The 15,163-nt window shown below is 38.1% G+C and overlaps 1 protein-coding gene across 3 annotated transcripts in view; it reads right to left on the reverse strand.

Moving 5' to 3' along the window:
- Positions 1–15,163, reverse strand: part of FILIP1 (filamin A interacting protein 1) — a 252,749-nt gene that overhangs the window by 210,147 nt on the left and 27,439 nt on the right. Inside the window, exon 1 of one of the 3 annotated variants that reach the window (XM_061131480.1) lies at positions 5,035–5,553. The exons of the other annotated variants lie outside the window; for them this stretch is intronic. The gene's annotated coding sequence lies outside the window, so the exon portion shown is untranslated. Of the gene's footprint in view, positions 1–5,034; positions 5,554–15,163 lie in introns of those variants that run through there. 3 annotated transcript variants of the gene reach the window in all.

Here is a 15,163-nt window from a genome sequence, read left to right on the forward strand (position 1 = left end):
ATAGCAAGAATTCACTTGTATTTGGTGAGGTTGAAGGTAGTGTAAAATGACCTTTTCAGTCTTTTCATTTTTATCTGTTACTAGGTTAGTAAAACAAAACATCTAAAGGAATAAATAGAGAGTGATAAATTTAATAATATATCCCTCCTTGAAGGAGGAAGTCTCCCTTACATACATTACCAAGCATAGTTGGCTATAAAAGAGACACCCAAACTCTATGTATAAACATACTTTATCTCCAACTGCAAATATAGAAACCAGGGAACCGTCTATGCTGTGGGTGATTTCTTGGCTTTCTTAGTAATAATTCTATAAGACAGCACACTGCTGAGTGATAAGGGAGGGACTGAAATATAAATTCCATACTAAACTATTGGCTTGCGCTCAAATTATGTCTTCTTAGATTACCCAGCCAGGAAATATGTCCCTAACCTTTCCTATGATCACCAATTTGATTTTACAGAGGGTCTGCATCTAAGAACTTCATGTGCAACAAAGAATAAAACAAATGATAAATATATTTAAGGCATAGTAATAGAGAAAGAATAACTTAAATTTATTGAAAAGTACTGGGAAACTATAAGTTTTATTAACTCATTTAATTTTCCAAATAACTCTTTGAGGAAAATAGCATTATTATTCCCATTTTACAGATGAGGAAACTGAGGCACAGGGGGTAATTTGCCCAGGGTTATGGTGAGCTGAAATCTGAATCCAGGCCATCTGACTTCCCTATGCAGTTAGCCTTTCCTGTCTCCTCCATGTCCATGACATAACCTTTCTGTTACCTCTTCAACTCAGACACAGTGTAAGGAAACAAAACATATTTTTTTTAAGGAAACAAAGTGTATTTTATTAGCTTAGCTTTTATTCTATTACTGTATATCTTAAAAGAATTAATTTATAAACAAATGTATGTTGCAGGTTTTTAAATATTATTTTTCTAATAAGGTGTTACCAATTTTAAACTTTTTTTGCTGAAATATTAATAGATCTCAACCTAAGCTTACCATTCATTTCCCATGATGCTGCTTTTTTAAAATGTACATGTTAGGAGACAAATAAGTGAAAATGTTGATTAAACAAGCTCTATAAAATCCTGTTTCTTAGGGCACCTGATTTGTGAAGAAATGCTCATCTTTCAAAAAAGATAATTAGCATTAGTTTAGAATGTATATTTTCCCACAAAGTTTCACTTCTAAAGAATAAGTAAGGGACTTCCCTGGTGGTCCAGTGGCCCAGACTCTGCATTTCCAATGCAGGGGGCTTGAGTTCAACCCCTGGTCAGGGAACTAGATCCTACATGCCACTACTAAAGATCTCCCATGCCTCAACTAAGACCCAGTGCAGCCAAATAAATAAATAAAAGAATAAGTAAAAATCATAACCACCAAGAAATCATTGTTAAATGAATATATTAACTACTTCATAAATTTCATTAGGAAAATCCCACAGTGGTTCTTGCTGAACACCCATTTAAAAGAGCAATTTTAAGATAACCTCCTTGGTTATCTCAAAATATAAAGAGAATGCTTTTCTTTTGGTGAACACAGAAAAAAAAAGGGTTCAAAATCACAATTCACACTTTATCTCACACAGAAAGGATACAGGTCTCATAAGTGATTTAAAATAAAACTAAGAAATGTCTCTTTTTAAAATAGCAAGGGAAACTTTTTAAAAAATGAACATGATATTTAAACATTTTAATGTTCAAGGCCAGATTTTAATTCATAATGATCCACAGATGGAAGGAATTATGATTTAAATGAATAGTGCCAAAAGTAACTATAAATAGAATCTAGTACTAAAAGATGATAAAAGTATACAAGTTACAGTATTTTGAAGTCTAGGTGTATACACAGGAGACGCATGTATATTTACATATATGTGTGTGTATATAGTCTTTATATGTCCCCCTTCCTATTTCCTTCTTGAGATGTACATTATCTCCACAATCTAGTACATGAGCATAGTTACAATCACTTGTAAGTTTTCTGTGCTTGTTAAACTATGAAGACCTTTCTTGAGAAATTTTTGAGATAAAAAGCTATTAACTGCATTTATAATTGCTTGTCTTAATTTTATACTAATCTATATGTTCTCTCATGCTCATCATTAGAAATCCAGAGCCAAAACTGTTCGTAGAACATCTACAAGATGCATGGCATGGAACAGCTTCAGAGCCAAAGGGTGTTTAGGATAATGCCTTGTACCTAGTCGCTTTCATAAAATTGCTCTGAATTTAAAGAGGTAAACCCCATTCTGTGGGTGCATGCGTACTCAGATACTTCAGTCCTGTCTGATTCTTTGCGACCCTATGTACTGTAGCCTGCCAGACTCCTCTGTCCATGGGGATTCTCCATGCAAGAATACTAGAGTGGGTTGCCATGCCCTCTTCCAGGGGATCTTCCCAACCCAGGGATTGAACCCACATCTCCTGCATTGCAGGTGGATTCTTTACCCTCTGGGCCACCTGGGAAACCCAAACCCCACTCCAAAAGACCTTAATTCTAATAGAGCACCAAAAGATCCAAACTAAGAGGGAATCAATTCTAAAAGGTATGGTCCAGGAAATCACCGTGAAAGGGGAAGCCACTGTGGTGAGTTTTAAATAGTGGACAGTTTCTTCAGGAAAGAGGAGGAAACGTGTTCCAGGCAGGAGGGCACAAAATGGGCAGAGGTGGAGCACTGAAATGCACAGTATGCAGGTGTTTGGAGAAGGGCCCAAAATCTGACCTATCTGAAGCAGAGGGACATTTGTTGTTGAGTAGTGGGAGCTGAGACTGGAAAAGTTAAGTACGTGCCAGATGATGGAAGGTTTTCAAAATACCCAGCCTAGGTGTCTGGCAGCAACTAGAAGCCGAAGAAGATAACTGAGGAGTAGAAGAGACAAGCAAAGGAAAATTAACCCCACAGTCATGGGGTAGTGGGGGGCTTCCCATGTAGCTCAGGGGTTAAGAATCCACCTGCCAAGCAGGAGATGCAGGTTCGATCCCTGGGTTGGGAAAATCCCCTGTAGAAGGAGATGACAACCCACTCCAGTATTCTTGCTTGGGAAATCTCATGTACAGGGGAGTTTAGTGGACTACAGTCCATGGGATGGAAAAGAGTCAAAGGCACAACTTAGCGACTAAACAACAACATGTGCAAGGTGGTTTGCCTGGTAACGCGGGGTGGAGCAGAACTCTCATGATACAAACCAGACCCAGCATGAAGGGAACAGATCTTACGGTGGTGGAGACACAGCAGTGGAATCTCTTATGGTGAAGGGGGAAGGGACGACTCCAAAATAACACGGAAATGTGAACTTGAGTGAACAAGAGAACACAACCTATGCAGCTGATTGTGCATATACTGGAGGAAAGCACGTGCTCTAACCTGAGCTATTTTTGATTCTCAAGGGTAAACTTACAGTCATGAAGACAGTGATACTCAAAACTCAGTCCATCAGGAAACATGGCTTTTACTCAGGGCCAAATGCTGCACTCTGTTATCCTCACACTGTTCCACTAACTCCAAAAGAAATTACCCACCTCCAAAATCTACTAATGGCAGATTTTGGCAGTACACATACATTTGTAAGCCAACAGTGTGACCCTTCCTAAGATAAAAACAAGAAAAATGTAAAGCATTTACTTCAGATTTTTCAAAACTCTTTAAAGACAAAGATGCTGCATCTCTACTGAAGTATTAGAAGTTTCATTCTCTGACTCCAAGTTTCCACAGAGTGCATTTTGCACTGTTACATTCATTATACATGATTAGCTGCATTTACTTTGTAAACTAACAGCACAATCAGAGTCATGAAATAGAATACATACTGAAATGATGTACTGTTTCATTTTTCCCAGCATATGATATATATAACCTTTAACTAGTTTTTCTTTAAATGGGAACATTTACTGGAAGAGTTGATACATTCCGGTCAACAATGTGTTCAAAACTGGCCTTGGGTAAATTATTTCTTTAAAGTTGACAAAATAGACTCAAATGGTTTTTAAAATGTTCATTTGTGTCTTCTTTGAAGTTATCCTTGGTTTAGAATATTCATTCAAACAATCATGTTCACCCAGAGGAACAAACTTCTTATGCAAATCCAACCCAACTACAGACACTAGTTACCAACTAACCATGTCGTCAATGTGCAGCCATAACTTTTTTCAGAGGCAGTGTGATATTGATCACTCTAAGCAATTCTGATAAAACTGCTGGGAAACTCCTAAAGTAGAGAAAATACAACGGATGAAAAGAGGATGCCCTTCACACTAGGGTGAACACATTCATACTCAAATATGTGCAACTTAAGAAAGAATTTTTCTAACACACTCAATGTGAGTTTTAAAAATCAGGATCTATCTTATCTGTATACAAGCAATTACTCAAAAGCCACACCCACAAAATAACATTCTCCTGCATAGTTTATATTCAACAACTGCAAAAGCAGTGATTTGAAACCAGGCATATCTTGTGCCTAGTCAGAAGCGCTTGGGGTGACTGTCATGTAACCAGGTCAGAACCAGCACGAGGTGTACCAGTGAAATCAGAGACGCGGGCAAGGGGGAAGCGGCAGCCAGGCGAAAGGACGGCAACAGAAACACACGCAGGACTTCCCTCTCCTTTACCACACGAGCTGCTCAGCGAGTCTCGTTACATGGAAGTGCTTTTGCTTCCAGGGAAAATATCCCCTCCATTGGTTAGCCATCCTCACTGTGAAAGGACTGTGCAGTTGCCCTTTGTCAGATTTCTTTGACCTGCCAAAAAATGATAACTTGGCAGAAATACCTTGATGGCTATTAAAGCATCGTTAACAATCCTCGTGCTTAAAAAGCGATCGGGTAATTCTGAGAAAGAGATGGCTTTCTGATTCTTTAAAAAAAAAATAATGCAGGGATTGTCCTCAGTTTCAAATGTGTTATCAGGTAGTGGAACAGTGAAACTCAAAGGAAACAGACAACACAGATTCCGAGAGAGTTCTCTTCTTGTGGAAGCAGAAATTTCTTAAGAGAGTTAAGTAGCTGTGCATTTCGGTCTTACCTGACTGGCAGGCAGCTCGTCTAAACCAAAGGTACGTCCTTTACGGAGGTAGCTTATCCTTTGAAGAACCCAGGGGCTTGCCCCACAGCCCAGGAGAGACTGGAGTCCTGGAAAACCATCCAGCCCAAAAGAATACAGAGGAAAAAGCTTTTCCCACTTTCTTTCCTAGGACTAGCCAATAGCTGAAGTCATGCAGGAAACGGGGTAGTAAAGAAGGGAAAGCGGCTCCTTCTCCCTGAAATCCCGATCAGCAGCAATTGGAGGCTGTTGGATCTCTCCCACCCAGACTTTTGTTTAAAAGTTTTTTCAACTGTTGCTAGGTGTTGTTGGGTTTCTGAGATTAGGTTTCTCGTCTTCTGCTCCCTTCACAGCACTGTCAGAGCTATGACTTTGTCGAGGAGCTGAGCTCGCGTGTGCTATATTTAACCAGTGTTCTCAGCAAGTCAAGCCTGTCAACAGCTGAGAAGTTTGGAGCCGGCTCTGCTCAGTTCCTCGGCAGCCGGGTTATCAGTGGATACGGCTCTGCTCGCCCCGGAAAAGATTGTGGGGAAGCAGCAGACCCTTTTAAGGACTGCTGCTCATTACACAGACATAATTATTGCTGGAAGCCCTTAAACGCCGAGTGTGATTTGGAACTCAGGTTTTTCACATCGGAAAAGAAGCAGCGGCAGTTGCCTCGAGCAAAGCAATTTACCAATGCAATATTCTCCTCAATTAGGCTTTCTGAGATCAACCTTCTTAGATAGAAAAGTCTTTAAAAAAAAAAAATACTGTAAGGCAATCGTTGGGGAAATTCACAGTAAGAGATCAGTCTCAAGCAGTTTTTTACATTGATGTGTTACATACATGGTTAGATTACATTCATAACTGTCATATCAGACCTAATCAGCTTTTATACCTGTTATTAAGGTAGGTTTATCATAAAGGAATATCTGTAACATAACGTTTTTGAAAGGAAAATCTTAGTGTTCTCCCTGAGATCATTCATTCAAAGCAAGAAATGGAGAACTCTCCAGGAAAACCAGGACTCGAGACACCCCTGGTTGTCGACAGCCTTGTCTAATCATTAACCCTCAAGTCTCCAAAATGAGAGTGGTCACTTCTACCCAGAACTCCAAAATGAAGAATGCCTTCAGATATTTTTATTTGCTTTATTCTGTGTCATAAAATAACATGAATCTGCCAAGATCAAGAATCATGAAAAAATGTGTGTTTAAGGCTATTATCAGAAATGCCTTACTAATTACCCATGTGGAATTAACAGTAAGAGGAGCTAAGAGAAGGAAGGGACACACACACAGGCCATTATTGGCTAACACACCAGAATATTGCCCTGAAAAAAAAAATTTCATCAATATCACTAAAAATGTTGACCCCTTTCCTAAGACAATTTTATCAGTTTAATGGTATCCTTTCTTTTGACATGGAAACTAAATTTGGATCAAGGAGGCATGTAACGGCATAGATTTAATATTTTAAGTACTCCATACTTGCAGCAAGGGAACCCTAATGGAGAACCCTAATGTCTGTCTGGGAAAGGCTGCCACTTTTCACAAGGGGTATGTGTATCCTTTTTAAAGAAATGACACTCACCTTTAATGTTAGCTGATCCCACACCTCAACCTATTAGAAAATGTCTCAGCTGTTCCCATGCCATCCACCTCACTAACAGCATTCATCTTCTCTCCCTAATTTATTTAGTACTATTCACATATAAAATTTATTTAGTACTTTTACTACATTTATTTAGTACATATAAATGCATTATTTAATACATATATTTAGTACTAATTCATTTAGTACTACTTACTACATTATGCAGTACTATTTACTACATATAAAATTTATTTAGTACTATTCACATTTAAAAAAAAAAAAAAAAACAGAGACATTAGTTTGCCAACAAAGGTCCCTATAGTCAAAGCTATGGTTTTTCCAGGAGTCACGTATGGATGTGAGAGTTGAACCATAAAGAAGACTGGACGCTGAAGAACTGATACTTTTGAACTGTGGTGTTGGAGAAGACTCTTGGGAGTCCTTTGGACTGCAAGGAGATCCAACCAGTCAATCCTAAAGGAAATCGATCCTAACTATTCATTGGAAGGACTGATGCTGAAGCTGAAGCTTTAATACTTTGGCCACCTGATGTGAAGATCTAATTCATTAGAAAAGACTCTGATGCTAGGAAAGTTTGAGGGCAGGAGGAGAAGGGGATGACAGGGGATGAGGTGGTTGGATGGCTTCACCAACTCAGTGGACAGGAGTTTGAGCAAGCTCTGGGAGATGGTGAAGGACAGGGAAACCTGGCATGCTGCAGTCCATGGGGTCACAAAGAGTCAGACACAACTGAGCAACTGAACAACAACAATGTATAAGATGACGTTTGTTCAGATTCTTAGTACTTCTGGGCATGGGCCAACCTTGATTTTTTAAAAAAGACTTCTATTAAGATGAAAGCATTCTTATCAACTATACTACAATGGAAAAAAAGATGAAAGCATTCTCATAAGAAATTAACTTCCAGAACTCTAAAGGATCTTTCAGAGATAATCTAGCCACAGTCTTCTAATAGGAAATGGAAGTGTGCGACAGGGCTATGAGACCGTTTAGAACCACTAGGAGAACTTTGTGAAAAATTACAAAGGGGTGAGCTGTGGGGAGATCATTGTTCGAAAAAAGCCCACATGCAATAGCCCCCAGTTCCTTAAAGAGGACTTGGGGAATGTATATTTCATCCCTCCTGGGAGTTCACTTTACCAGTGTCCCCAGTCCAAATGGAAGCAGAGCAGCAAGTTAGCCAAAGTCAAGAAAAACAGGGGCAATAACCCACTTTGCCTTTATGGTCTAGATAATTCCATTATGAGAGAGATATTTATTTCTTCCTTAACTATCCAAACAATTACAGGTTTTAGTGGGGTCTTTTTCCTTTTCTTATGAAAACCTAGTCCCCACTGTTGTTTTCTTTAACCTTTGGACTAGCTGTTCATTGTCCCCTGTTAGTTTATTTTTAAAATGTGGTGAGATGCAACAATATATAGAGTATTTCATATAATTAGATACTGTTGCTACCTTCAAATCATGTTCTTTAATTATGGTAGAATGTGTGCTAGTCTGACTTGGAACTTCAACATCATCAGTCTTTCTCTCATTCTCTTTCACACAGACAGACAGACTCACACACACACACACACACACTCTCTCTCTCTCTCTCTCTCTCTATAAAGTGAATCTATTTTGAAGCCTTCCCTCCCACCCCCTGGGGATGATTATTCAGACAAAAGCATTTCCTACATTATCCACAGAGGAAGTAGTGCCATTAAGAACTATTAGAGATTTGTGTTTTGTATACAGTCAACAAGGAACTGATTTTTCAACACAAATTGTTAATGTATTACCATTCAGCTGCATTTTTCCCCAGTCTTAAGTGTGAGCATTCTGAGAAGCTCCGATAAACTTACAACTAAAGCTGAATTTCTCAACTTCAAGAATGAATCATGATGAAACTTCTTGATAAGAAGATAGATTAATGTTATCAGTGAGAAAAAAAAGCAGATGAAACAAATAAGGGAGTTGGCACATGATGCCTACAACCATTTCTAAAACCAAAATTTACCACATGGTTCATTTTAAGAGGCACAGTGATTTTTAAGTTAAAATTTTATGTTATTTAATATATGCAATGAAGAGAAAAATAGACTTTGACTTGGAAAAAATGTACAGGGCAACGGGGGGCTGGGGAGTGCAGCTCACAAGGGGAGTTTCCAAACATGGCCTGGACCACATACTGGCTGGTTTAAGACTGGAATACAAGCTCCCAGGAAGTATAGAATGTTTCTTGTTTGTTCCTTACTGAATACTCAAACACCTATAGTCGTGTGTTCAATAAATAAGGGTGATTGAAAGAGCAAGCGAACACACAAAAGATCAAAGAAAAGATGAAGAAAACTTTGGAGCATATTATCTATAAACTTACAGAAAATGCCTTCTGGGCTCTTTGGACAGAGTTGTATCATTATTAGCTGCATGTTCAAAGTTGTAGAAAGAAAACTTATAAATTAATTATTCTGAAATTTTTAAATTTCAAGGAAAAGTAATAGAATTCAAGATAATAATATAAAAATGCCCATGCAGAGTTCTAAGCCTGCGTAGCATATACAAACCTATTTAAATCTACTAATAACCCAGTGAAGTGGGTATTATTATTACCCTTCATTTTACAGATAAGAAAACTGAGGCATAGAAATATTAAGTAACTTGTCCAAGGTCACAAGTTAGTAAGTAACAAAGCCAGGATTTGAACTAGGGAATCTGGTTCCAAAAAGTTGTGGCCTATTCTTAACAGTCACTGAGAGTCAAAACATATAGACTTCTCTATATTGTACCTGAACATATATGCTTCTGAGAAAAAAAAAAAAATACACTTAAAACTTCACAGCTTTGAGGCAGACAGAAAAAAGTGGCATAATTTCATGATCAGCATAGTAAAATAAAAGTTTATTGGAACTGAAGTCTTGTTGAATACCAGAAAAGAGAAAATTGGACTGAAAAGAAGATAATTGCTTTGAGGGGGGAAAAAAGTCTATTTTTAAGCAAAGGATATGAGCTGTTCAGTATTCTCTCTAAAACAAACAATGCGTGATGAATGAGTTCACTGCTCAGTGAAATTCTAAAACTGCATTCTAAAAATATAATTCTGGTCTATGATTTGATAAGCAACTCACAAATGCTTATGAGCTATGCATTCACAACCAAAACTTCTCAAAGACAAAAATAATGGGGATGGAGGGAGTATTATACATTAGCTCATTCTTTGGTATCAAAATTATATTGTGATACATTTGCTATGGTCAGGTTTTACAATTTTCAAATAGTTGCATTTTTTGTTAATCTATGCTTCTATTTAGATTTTATAAAACTTTAGAAGCTATAGTACTGATACATATATTGTAGTATCTACCTTCATAATAGAATAACTACTTTGTCCTATTTACAAATAAAATAGTGTCACACCTACATATATTCGTAAAATTATTCAACTAAATTATTTTCCCAATAGCTTCAGAAAAAAAGAGAGGCAAGACTAAGTTTTAAAAGTTACAAGATAATATTTTTGCACTGGATGAAGCACAGGCTGGAATCAAGATGGCTGGGAGAAATAGTAGTAACTTCAGATATGCAGATGACACCACCCTTATGGCAGAAAGTGAAGAGGAACTAAAGAGCCTCTGGATGAAAGGAGAGAAAAGAAGCTGGCTTAAAACTCAATATTCAAAAAACTAAGATCATGGCATCTGGTCCCATCACTTCATGGCAAAAAGATGGGGAAACAATGAAAACAATGACAGACTTTATTTTCTCGGGCTCCAGAATCACTGCAGATGGTTACTGCAGCTGTGAAATTAAAAGATGCTTGCTCCTTGGAAGAAAATCTGTGACCAACCTGAGTAAGTGAGTGAAGTTGCACAGTCGTGTCTGACTCTTTGTGACCCCATGGACTTGTAGCCCACCAGGCTCCTCCGTCCATGGGATTCTCCAGGCAAGAATACTGGAGTGGGCTGCCATTTCCTTCTCCAGGGGATCTTCCCAACCCAGGGGTCGAACCCAGGTCTCCCGCATTGCAGGCAGACACTTTAACCTCTGAGCCACCAGGGAAGCCCATGACCAACCTAGACAGCATATTAAAAAGCAGAGACATTATTTTGCCAACAAAGGTCAATCTAGTCAAATCTATGGTTTTTCCAGTAGTCATGTATGGATGTGAGAGCTGGACCATGAAGAAGGTTAAGTGCCAAAGAACTGATGCTTTTGAACTCTGGTCTTGGAGAAGAATCTTGAGAGTCCTTTGGACTGCAAGAAGATCCAACCAGTCCGTCCTAAGGAAATCAGTCCTGAATAGTCATTGGAAGGACTGATGCTGAAGCAGAAGCTCCAATACTTTGGCCACCTGATGTGAAGAAGTGACTCATTAGAAAAGGCCCTGATGCTGGGAAAGAATGAAGGCAGGAGGAGAAGAGGATGACAGCGGATGAGATGGTTGGATGGCATCACCGACTCGCTGGACATGAGTTTGAGCAAGCTCCGGGAGTTGGTGACGGACAGGGAAGCCTGACATGCTTCAGTCCATGGGGTCACAAGGAGTCGGACATGACTGAGTGCCTGAACTGAACTGAGCAAAGTAAGCAGTTTACATGCATGTATTAGACATTAAAATCCCTACTTCCCTGTTTATGCACTTGAAAGTAGGTTAGTAGAACTTAACCCTGAGAGTTACTATAGGACCATATTCTGCATATGCATACAGTTCACAAGCATCTTATTTTCTGACAAGGTCAGATAGCATTTGCCTGAGTGTATTTCCTTCTTCCTTTCCTATTCTAGAGTCATCCCCCACTGTTGCTCAATACTCTAAATCTCAGTTGTAATGAATAAATTTTAACAAGTTTTTTAAATGGAATGAGATATTTCCTCTCCAAGAAATAGATACAGAATAGGAAAACCAGTGATTGGGGCAACAAAGCCATACGGAATAATACACTTTTCTCCATAAAGCTTATGGGTTTGTATATATACACACTTTGTACATAATTATAGTTAACTGAAAAAAAAAAATAAGCTGCCTTGAAAGCACAGTAGTTAAGACCTCTGACTCTGAGTCAGACAAAGCTAGTTTGAATTAAGACTGCACTGCTTTATTACCTGTGTGAATTTAGCAAATTATTTTATTTTACACAAGCCTCCTTTTCCTGTCCTATAAGATTAATTAAAGAAGTTAGGACTGTTCATAATAACCAAACACTAAAAACTCTCTAAATGCTTTCTACAATAGAATGGTTACATTGTGACACAGTTGGACAACAGCATGCTATACAGTAATGAGGACAAACATATAAAAATACAGATAAATCACTTGAGCAAAATGTTAAATGAAAGAAGCCAGACCCCAAACAGTAAGTACCCTGTGTGAGTCCATACATACCAAGTTCAAAGACAGGCAAAACTCACCTCTGGAGCTGAAACACGAGATAATCTTTACCCTTGGAAGGTAGGGACATAGCTGGAAATGTACAGGGGGGCTTCTGTGGCACTGCTGATGTTCTAGAGGTACCAGTGGGTTCAATTTGCAAAAACATTAAGCTGTCCACTATGATTTATGTATTTTTTGTCTGAATATTGCTATTTAGTAAAAAGTTTAAAAATTAAAAATAATTCTAACTGTGTAATTCCTAAGAGTTCTTATCTTCTGAAATATTTACATATAAAATAAAATGATATCTGGAATTTCCTGCAAAACAATGTAGTGTGAGGGGAGGAAAAGAAGTGGGGAGAGGCTAATGAAACAAGGCTGGCCATAATCTACAGTTATTGAACTGGGTGATGGGTATTTTCACAGCATTCTCTCTACTCTCACGCTTAAGTTTCCTATAATAAAATGTCTTCAAAATGGTGCTTACTGTCAGACACATAAGTAGATATACAATAAATGCTAGTTATTTTTTTCATTATTAATATTAATGTGACTGTCATCTTAAAATATCGCTATGAACTGAACTCTTTGGACCCAAGTGAGTCTTTACTTGGAAAACACATGGAATTCCCCTGATGTCATGAGCTAATTAAGAAGACAACTGGATTAATATTAAAGACACACTATTAGGGACTGAGATCAAAAGTTGAAAGAGAAAAGAGCAAGGAAAGTAAAAAAGTCCTGCCTGAGGCAAATTAGTCCTCAAACCACGGGGGAAACAGGCTTCATTCTTGCTTTCATCAACATACGGATTTGACTATCTGATAATGAAAGAGAAAACTGTCAAGAAAGTAAGATGGTCTGGGCTTTAAAAGCTGTAGGCCAACAGACGTGGTTACTAATGGGAAATGTCGTTCCAAGGGTGAAAGACTCAGGGTGAACAATGCTCAGAAATACTTAAAACTGATATCCATTTATAGCTGAGCAGGCCCTCAAATGCATAATATTTGCATTCTTTACCTCTTTCCTCTGAAAATGTGGTAACAATTCATCTGGGAGAGCTGGAACAAATAATCAGGGATAGGAAAGTGTTTTGAAAGGATGAAATAACTAAAACTTTTGTACTTCAAAGCTTTTCTTTTAGACACCTACCTTGATGACTATGAGGTAAGTCAACCATATGATGAAATGATGAAGAAAGTTCTTTAAATACCTAATATTAAACAAATATAAAAATCTGAATCTACAGAATGTAGAAATCAAAATCATTAGGTAGGGTGAGATCATAAAAAAGAAAATGAAAATCCTAAAGCAATTGTTTTTTAAAGCAAACTTAACTCTATACCTTAATTACACATTCCTTGTTTATCCCTCAGTTACGTCTGACTCTTTGCGGCCCATAGGCTATATAGTCCATGGAATTCTCCAGGCCAGAATACAGGAAAGAAAAGCCTTTCCCTTCTCCAGGGGATCTTCCCAACCCAGGGATCAAACCCAGGCCTCCCAAATCGCAGGCGGATTCTTCACCAGCTGAGCCACAGGAAAGTCCAAGAATACTGGAGTGGGTAGCATTTCCCTTCTCCAGGGGATCTTCCCGACCCAGCGATCGAACCAGGGTCGTCTGCATTGCAGGCAGATTCTTTACCAACTGAACTATCAAGAAAGCCTAATTATAAATTCCTTGTAGAATTTTTAGTCATAAAAATAACACAGCAGAATAATATTAAATTATTTAATGAATCAGAAAGAAATTCCCCCAAATTTAAGTGAAAACAGGAGATAATAAAATAGCATTAATGAATTATTGTATTATCACATAGCAGTAGATATATTGAAAATAGGTTTGATATAGATATAAATATTCCATCCCACACCATGACATGTATTTCTACAGAAATACATACATATATATGTATATGTAGATTTGTATCTGAAATACATAAATGACAATAATTGTAATCATCTTTTCCTATGTTTTCTAATTTTTTAATTGGTGTTTTGTTTTCACAGTAAAAAAATAAGATTACTTAAAATCATTTTCATTGGTGATTTTCCAGTATTTTGCTGAGGTGGGACTTGAAGACCTGTGTTTGGTATGACTTAGCTTTCTTGTTATTATTCAGGATTTCAATAAACCAGCCCTAGAATAACGTAATGATTGAACAAAAGAACACAGCTGAATTTTGTCTGGTGTGGGTCTGGCATTCATTAATTGAGTTCCTCTCAATATTTGCTCACAAATAAGGAAAAGAAAAAGGTCATATTTTCATGATTCTTCAAAATGAACTACAGTTGCTTTGCTTTGCATGCTTTTTCTGCTTTATTATCCTTTCAAATGTCTTCATTCTTCATACCATTACATCATTGCGTTTGCTTCTCTAACTTTCTCCCATGACATTTTCCCTCTGAGCCATAGATTGTGTCTGGGCCCTGCCTGGACATTCTGCAGGGTGCCAGGAGGAAATATTTTCAGCTTGGGGGCTTACCTGAGGAAAGGTTCCAGCCATTGTGCTGCCATGGACTGAGGGCAACTGGGGACAGAGAAACACTTTTTGCTCTCCTCCAGCAATATCTGGAATATGACATCACTATCTGAATATGTCTCATGGTAGACCGAGCCCTGGGAAAAAGGACAATTTGCTCTGACTTCAACTAGTGAATGATGTTTTCTACATGACTTAATCCCTCTAAGCCTGTCTCTTCCATGGACAAGTGGAAATATTGGAATTTAATCTACACACCCCACCAGCAGTCTGGACCCTCCACCGCTGTGCCAGTCACATCTCACGAGCTAATGGTGAACCAGTGCCCTAAGAGTGTTCACGGAACGTGAGCGGGAACAGGGATTCCCCGCCCTCTACTTCCACTACCGAAAATCACTTTCATTGCCTGAAATCAGTTTTGCTAACTAAAATGTGTTCCTTGTTAGAAGCTTTGTTTCTAACATAAACATCTTCTTTACAAAACATAATTTACTGCCTAGGCTTTTCTGTAACTTTCTAAACTGTTGAAAACACCATAGACCATGTAAAAATAGGAAAGCGGGAATGTTTGTTTTTCAAAACTGCTGATTAAATTAGTTGTAGCCTTGCTTAAGGGGGGGGGGGGAGTTAGTTTCCAGGCCAAATTTTGCTCGTTTATGCCAACAAATAGTATTCTAATCCT

The sequence above is a fragment of the Dama dama genome, chromosome 28 (genome assembly GCF_033118175.1).
Source record: "Dama dama isolate Ldn47 chromosome 28, ASM3311817v1, whole genome shotgun sequence".
NCBI classification, from domain to species: Eukaryota; Metazoa; Chordata; class Mammalia; order Artiodactyla; family Cervidae; genus Dama; species Dama dama.